Raw genomic sequence first — 8,274 nt, 5'->3', positions numbered from 1 at the left:
CAAAAAGTTGATTGGTTATTTCAAAACAGTGATTCATGTACAATTGATTTTACTCAGTTTTTGGGAAAAATTGATAATAGCTCATAGGCTATTGCAATTTGTGATAATGCCTCCTTCTGTATACCTTAAAAAATTGTAAGGAGTAATCCTGTTAAAATGCTATATAAGTTTTTCTAATGGAAAAGAAGCTTATGTTACTAATGGAAAAAATATGTAGTACAGTCAGATCCAGCTTCAGCTCAGAGAGCTGAATAACAAGCTGTTGTGGTGGTTTTTCGGCTTCTGGTGAATGATTCATTTAACTCATATTCGGATAGTCATTATGTTTTCAGAGCTCTTCATGTTATAAAGACAGTTCCATACATTGGAACTAGTAATAATTATGTTAAATTACTGTTTGAGCAAATTCAAAGAGTCATTCATCAAATAAAGGTACTGTGCTTTGACCCCAGTAGTACACAGTCCTCTTGGTCCCTGTATAGCTAACTTCTTTCTTAACCAAACAATATGCTACAGGATTAAGAGAAGAGCAATCAGGACTCTGCCATACATAGGGATAAGTCTGTGACTGGATGCCTGGCCAGAGATAGAGCAGTTGACACACATCAATGCAGACACATCCTCTTCACCTGCCCACTCTTTCATCTAAAATGAGGTTCATGTGGAAACATGTTCATGAACTATCATGATTTCCCTTATTTGTAGTTCTCCTGTCTTTGAATAACAAGGAAAACATTTGTGTGAGCTGCCATAAATTTGACTGAAAGATGTCTTTTCAAGCTCTATAAAGCCAGCAGAGGGGAGAAGCATGAAGATGAAGACAGGATTAGTGAGGGATCAGTCACAGGAAAGGAAAGGAGATGGAAAGTGTAGGCTCTCACGTTGTGGTACAACACAAATGCTTCCTCTTCCAGTCCTTTCTTTTGGAGGTCTGATGCCATCTCTAGGAGGTCATCACTCATTTTTATATACGTTTCCATGGGTACTTTGTTGCTGACTTCAACATTCATTCCTATGGAAATTAAAAATCGGAACCGCTCTTGTGGCAGAAGAGTTATATCTTGGTATTTTTGCATGGTGCTCTTGTTCTACATCAGAAAAGACAAGATGGGGAACATCAGAAGCCACTTACTACTGTCCTGCTATACTGTCAGTCTACTGTCTGCAACTCATACATATACAGTGATTTTGTGTGTGTGTGTGTGTGTGTGAGAGAGAGAGAGAGAGAGAGAGAGAGAGAGAGAGAGAGAGAGAGAGAGAGAAGGCTATTACTAAAGAAATTAGAGTAAATAAAACAACACATGCAGTAATACAACTCAATAAATTTTTGAACTACCCAGTTTAGGATCTCCTTACTATGGTTCTAAAGGGGTGAGGTAGGGGAATGGAAAGATAGGAGGGAGAGGCAACTGTCATTAATATGTAAAATAAGATAGATTTTAAGTTAAATAACAACTAATTTAAAAATGGTCCAATTTCTTTTTACTTCTATATATGATTGCATGTCAAAGAACATTGTTTTCAAAAGGCATGAGACTTACCCCGTTTGGGACCATAGGAGTGAAAAGTCCTTTGTGCTCTGTTGGTCTCTGAGACAGGATTTTAAAATTTTGCCTGTAAGCAAGAATAAAAGATGTTAGGACACAACCCCTCTGTTTCTCCAGTATCTAATGTTAGTTTTTGTTGATTTATGCATTGCTAACTTAATGACCACTATGGTCACAGAGATGAACATTTTTCATCCTATTATACAGCTGATGAGGTTGTAGATATAACCTAACTTCAATTTCAATTGAAAAAACAGGGATTACATCAAAATTATTTTTAAGAATATACAGTAGACATCAATTTGAGATGGCAGTGCTGCTGGCATCTGCACAACCACAGAGCAGCTCCAAGGAGACTTAGAGACCAATTGAGGCACAGAGGGGAGATGAGGGAGTAGATGATATTGAGAGAACAAAAGAACTCTGAAACAATTAAAATATCAGGTCTTATGGGAAGATGCCTTTTAAAAGCATTCTCATGAAATTGAAAAGAAGAAGGTGATGCTGGCAGATGGCAGGTCAGATCTCCATGAACAGGCCAAGTAGAAGTGAAGAAGAGCTGCAGAAGCTCATACTAATGGAGATGGAGGGTGGTTCTTTATCTGAATTGAGCTTCCTCAAAAGACCTCCATAGACTGTGCTGTAACTCCATGCCATGCTAGTCTCTATAATCTATGCTGCCCCCTGAAGCCATGTGTAAGTCAATGATCTGTGGTGCATTGGCTGTTATGGCCTAGGAAGATTCTTCTGCAGTGGTATCTATGACTACAGTCATTTCCAAGGTAACTTCAAAACATTATCTAGTGCTGATTGGCTGAGGGAGGATGATGTCAATAAGCAATTGAAAGCCAATGGGTATTCCAGAAGCCATGTGTTAAAGGGACAGAGGGAACACCTGCAGGAAGACTAGAGCATCCCCACATGGCTGCAATCTGGGCAGCTGAAAGCATACAACCCAAACTTGACAGTTTCTGTTATTAAGACACTTAATTCAGGAACAGTGTCACAAGTTTGTTACAAGTGGTCATTAATACAGTCATTAATCATTGACACATGATTTTCTATTTTTGACTGATGTGGTGATATCTTTCTTACACAAATAAAGTCTTTCTGGGGTTCTGAGAATAGACCTTGCCACTAGTTAACTAGTTAATAGTGGTCTGCATGACTGCACAAACAGACAGGAAGTGATGTAGCTGGGCAGAAACAGGGTATAAGAAGGGAAAAACAGGAAATTGTTCTGTTCTATCCTGAGGTGCTTAGGAGGTAAGATGAGAAGTGGCTTGCTCCTTCTCTGTGATCTCTCATTATTTGCATCTATATCTGACTCGCAAGCAGACTTTATTTGTGTAAAAAAGATATCATCACAAACGGATTACATTAACATATTTCTATGCACAGATCATATACTTGATGAGTGGCTTAATTACTGTTTCACTATTGTAAAGAGCTACCATGACTAAAACATCTGTTCTGACAGGAAAGATTTGATTGGGTGCTTGCTTACAGTTTTAGGGTCAGTCTAAGATTTTTTTTTGTTTGTTTTTTTCAGACAGGCTTTCTCTGTAGTATTTTGGAACTCATCCAGAAACTTGCTTTGTAAACCATATTGGACTTGAACTCACAGATCCCTGCCAGCCTTTGCCTTTGGAGTGCTGGGATTAATGGAGTGTGCCCCCAACACCCAGCTTAATTCAGAGATTTCTTAAATTAACTTCCATGAAAGTATCAACATTTCCCACTACACTATGGCAGAGGAGTTGAAAAGCAAAGTGATAAGCAAGAAGGAAACATGGTCTTGGTCACTTCAAAAAGTTGCTTCATTACAATGTTCATCACAGGAGAAATCCATGAGTACAAGGTCTCAATTGTGAATATCTATCTATGCCCCAAATAGAAGTACTTTCATTCAAAAAAGAAACACTACTAAAGCTCAAAGATCACATAAAACATTCACACACTCATAGTGGGAGACTTCAACACCCCACTCTCACCACTGGACAAGACCAGAAGACTGAAAATTTAAAAAAATTATAATAATTAACACAAGTTATGCCCTAGTTGTGAAGAGGCATCCACCTGGGCCCAGACAGGACTGCTTTCATTAGCCTCAAACTCACCCGGGCATGCACAAGATGGAGGCAGTGCAAGTCATTCACCCATGGGAAAAAAGAGTGAGAAGAAAACACACATCTACTCCTCCCAGGCTCTGATAAACTTCACCAGGAACAAAGATCCTAGGGCAAACCCGGCCAACATATCACTGCTAGATGAGACACTTGATGGCCAAGGGCCTGCTCAAACCTGGGTAAATGCTTAGACAGCGGAGAGCAGTGCTCACAGTGAGTGTCCATCTCCATTCCTGGATGAGCAGCCCCTTCCTGGGAAGGCCAAGTTAGTACCTCTCGCTTTCAAAAACCTGAACAAACCTCAAGCCAGAGCTTTTTCCAAAAAGCTTCACCCCTGGCTTCTGGCAAGCCCACTGCAGCTCACCCTGTGAGGCCACGTTCCCAGTCGGCATAGTCTAACACATTCAAACAATTCCAACCAGCTCTTGACAGCATATCTTTAATGGCCTCTGACAAGACAGCTGTACTGGCTGTACCAGTGTCACACCACCTAAAGTAACCAACCACATCCATTTTTGCAATAGGCCTCAACCAGCATCGTCTCATACTTCACTCCCACGGGAGCTTGTTTATGCTGCCAGAAACAAGGCCTCATCACCTACCAAACCTCAAATGTAGTATCTGCTGCTAGACTTCAGCTGTCAACAAATTCCATAAAGGAAAGTGATTTTCCAGGGCCACTCCTCTCTCAGCCCACCACAGCAGAGCAGAGGTCAGAGAGGGAGGCCATGAAGAAGTGGGCCCCACAGAAGCGACAGAATGCTGCCAAGTTCACCTCTCTAACTGCACATTTTCCTTCACAGGGAGAAAGATATGGATATGGAAATTGATCGCTATTATGGCTATATGATTATTTAATATGAAAGCAATTAGAGAAAAGCTGCAGTGATGGTAAAATTATTCTCCTTGTCTTTTATTTTCATTATACTAGTTACTGAACATGGTATGCTTCTCAGAGTTTATACTGTATAGTGATCACACTCCTGCTTGTTTCATACTTTCTCCCAGTTTGAACCTCTCACCCCAGCCCTTTAATCATTACTATTCTGGACTGAGCTCTTCCTGCAAATGCATGAAATGAAATACACAGTCAAGCACTCATTGTGAAGTCAACGTACCCATGGGTGACTATCTTTCTAAGATGGGTTTAAGTTGATTACTATGTTTATGTCAAGTTATATCCAGTTTGAAATCATCCATTCATTGTTTTAATTTATTTTATGTATGTGTGTGTGTCATCCCCATGATTTCCTATGTGGAGTTCTAAGGAGGACAGAAGAGGGCACTAGATCTTTAGTGTCTGGAAGTAACTGAGTTTGAAAGTCACCATGAGGTACTCTGTATTCATCCTGGGGAGTGCAATAGGAACAAGATTCCTCATCTACTGAGCTAACTCATCAAGCCCCAATTGGATTTGCATACTACAAACACAGAACTTCTTTTTAAATAAGGCTGAAAGACTTCTCATTCTCAGTACATCACATGTGCTTCATCCATGACAATGCTGTTGGACACCATGTTGGTTCACTAATGTTCTGCACACAGTGATGCCATCAACACTGATGGGCAACTAACTGTTTAATAAATATATTGACTTCTTTTGCAAGGTGTGCATGAACCATGTTATAGGGCAGGTTTTGTCTTTTGGAGAACCCTGCATACTGATCTCCAACCAGGCTGCAAATCGTCCCATATGCCCCAGCAGATTATTAGTAAAGCATTTCCTTATGAAATTATTTCTACTTGGCCTTGCCTGACAGCTAATGCAGGGTCACCATGTATTTCCATGATGTTTGCTGAACTCATTTTCCTTCTGCAGTGAATCCGTGAGGAATGTATTTTTCTTGTCCCTTTAGTAAGTCTGTTGACATCTTTCTCATGATTTACATATTTTCTCTAATTGTAAATAATCCAGACATTAAATCATCTAATTGAGGTATCAATTGCAAAGACTTCAACCAGTTCATTACGAACTACTGTCAGGAAACTCCTTCTTTTGCCGGCATTGAACTCTTTACTTCCATGACAGACCATTAGTGAACTATTGCCAGGATTTCTGTGCTACAATCTTCAACTCTGTGCTACACTGAGAACTAACAGTATTACAGTTTCTTACACATTTACATCTGAAACATTTGGCATTGATACTTTATCAGGTCAAATAGAGAATGAGAAATCTATTTGTTAATATCCTTGTTTTTATTTCCTTGACTGTTATTCTGAACTAACTATGTTGCATCAGGGTAGCCTTGAATTCACATTAATATGCATGTCTCTGCCTCTTCCTCTACCTGGGTCTCTGCCTAAGCCTTTGTGATTCTGCATCAAGAGAGCTGGAACTAAAGGAATACTCCATCAAAACGGCAGACTTAGGTTTGTACTGAGCATGTGGATATCCAAGTTTCCAAGCATAGTTTAATGAAGAGGCCATGTGAAAATAAAGGTGTGGATTGGTACCTATGTAAAATCCCAGGACACTTAACTGCATGTATTTAGAAATGGAGCTCCACTAATATTCTTCTCTCTCTCTCTCTCTTTCTCTCTCTCTGCCTCTCTTCCATCCTTCCTTCCTATCTTTTCTTTTCTATTCTTTGTAGAAATGTGCTGCTTACACAGAGATCTTAGGAATGCCTGCCCCACTGCTGTAGGTACCTAAGTGTACAGGCGCACTGAAATGAGGGGAACATCTCATTTACCAGGCCCGGTCTTCTTCCTTGACTCTTCTTCAGTGCTGCAAATGGATTGACACTTCAGTCCAGATGTTCCTTCTGTTACCCACACCCAGAATGCCCAGATGAAGACAATATCTGTACATGAACTGACCCCATACTCAGTCCTTCAAAATTCCTGGCCTTGCCTATGTCTACAAGCCTGAAACAAACTGATAATAACAACTTGGTTTAGTTGACATTCAATCTATCTTTGCCTCTGTATACCTATGAGGACACACACACACACACACACACACACACACACACACACACACACACACACACACACACCAAATAGCAGCGATTCCTCTCTTTAGCACATGCAGCAGGCCTTGCACTATGCTGAAGATAATAGAAGCTTTCTGTTATAGTGCCACCTAGGAAAGAAGCAGCTTCAAAGAGGATATCTGGGCAGTGCTGCAGAATGTCATGAGCTATCACTGTAGTAGACATGGCTACACTGTTGGCAGATATTCACATTCCCCAACTCAACTCCATAACTGTATTAAGCAATTCTGAGTTACCACATAATCCCAGTCTAATGACGCCACAAACATCTGAGGATTTGGCCCAGTAAAGATCCAGTATCATAAGCAGACACGTCCCCCAGATGAAGAAGAAGGACTAGAAAAGGTCTGATCTTCTTGACAAGCTCCTGCTTCCAGAAATTCCTTTCCAACACCTGGTGCAGGGGAAAAGGCTGTGCTGTGGGCAATGCTGGAGACATTGTGAACCTATGGCCAACATGGGCAACACCTTGGGTGGCAGAACAGAGAAAGAAAAAAGCTGCAAACCCATTATAGTAACTTAAGCTCAAAGGCAAGACAATTCAAGGAGAACCAGAGAAACAACTCCAATGTAACAGAAGAATGAAGCAGTGTAGGAACAGAGTCAAGGCAGAAGATAAGCCTACCGGGGTCACGACCAAGAGGAAGAGGAATCACCCTAAGCTCACCCAGGATACCTTTAAAAGGCTTCAAACCCTCTCAGCATGTGTTTGATGAGTCTGTGAAAGGCTCTCACCCACTGCAGAAGAAGGGTGAGTAGAAAACTGGCATCCCCTGAACCTTCAGCTCTTTATGACACTCCGTGCTTCAATAGTTCAGAGATTGTTACACTTTAGCCTCTGACATAATTGCCATTGACATTTTACAGGCTGATACATAAGGGATGGAATACAATTATTTATAAAATTTATTTATGAACTTACTTTTAGTTTCTTGAGGTGGGTCTCCCTCCATAGCTCTGAATGTTCTAGAACTATCTAAGTACACCAGGCTAGCCTTGAACACACAAAAATCTTCCCATCTGCCTATTCCTCAGCCTCTGCCTATGTCATTGCCTCAAGAGTCTGTGACCAAAGGGATGCTCCGGCAACCAGGTGGAATCAAGTTTCTTTCTGTACAAATAAAATCCAATATTCTGAAAATCTGCTTTGTTACAGTTTAAGGAAGTCAAGCTCTGACATCATAGGAGGTGTGCTTAAGGTATCCAGGGAAGTTTCCTCTTAGGTGGTAATGTTTCAATTGCATTTCTACTTAAAGGAAATACAGCATCAGAATTTTACTGAGGGTTTGCATTCAAATTGCCATTAGATGTTTTATCTTGTATCTCTTTAAACAATATGACATCCACCAAATACAGCCCATTATCACAAGGGCTATTTGCAGTCCAGTGTCACACTCTAGAAAATGTTAACAAACCCACCATGAAAAGATCCCAACACCTGCATCCAATGAGCCTCACAGGGACAAGTTTGAGTACAAGAGAAAGATGGAAAGCAATAGCTTGAAGAGGCCTCTGGTTCATCTCACTGTGTGTGCTGCTTTTGCTACAGATTTGGGCACTGCCCTGAGACAACTGTGTTTTACTTAACCCCTTGGGAGT

At 40.7% G+C, this 8,274-nt stretch overlaps 1 pseudogene; it reads left to right on the top strand.

The window, feature by feature from the left end:
* The first annotated feature begins 978 nt into the window (after positions 1–978).
* Positions 979–4,534, top strand: LOC127214652 (uncharacterized protein C2orf78 homolog; annotated as a pseudogene).
* The last annotated feature ends 3,740 nt before the right edge of the window (positions 4,535–8,274 follow it).

The sequence above is a fragment of the Phodopus roborovskii genome, unplaced genomic scaffold, assembly GCF_943737965.1.
Source record: "Phodopus roborovskii unplaced genomic scaffold, PHOROB, whole genome shotgun sequence".
NCBI classification, from domain to species: Eukaryota; Metazoa; Chordata; class Mammalia; order Rodentia; family Cricetidae; genus Phodopus; species Phodopus roborovskii.
The sequence above is the reverse complement of the archived record's forward strand: the minus strand, read 5'-3'. Positions and strand labels throughout refer to the sequence as shown.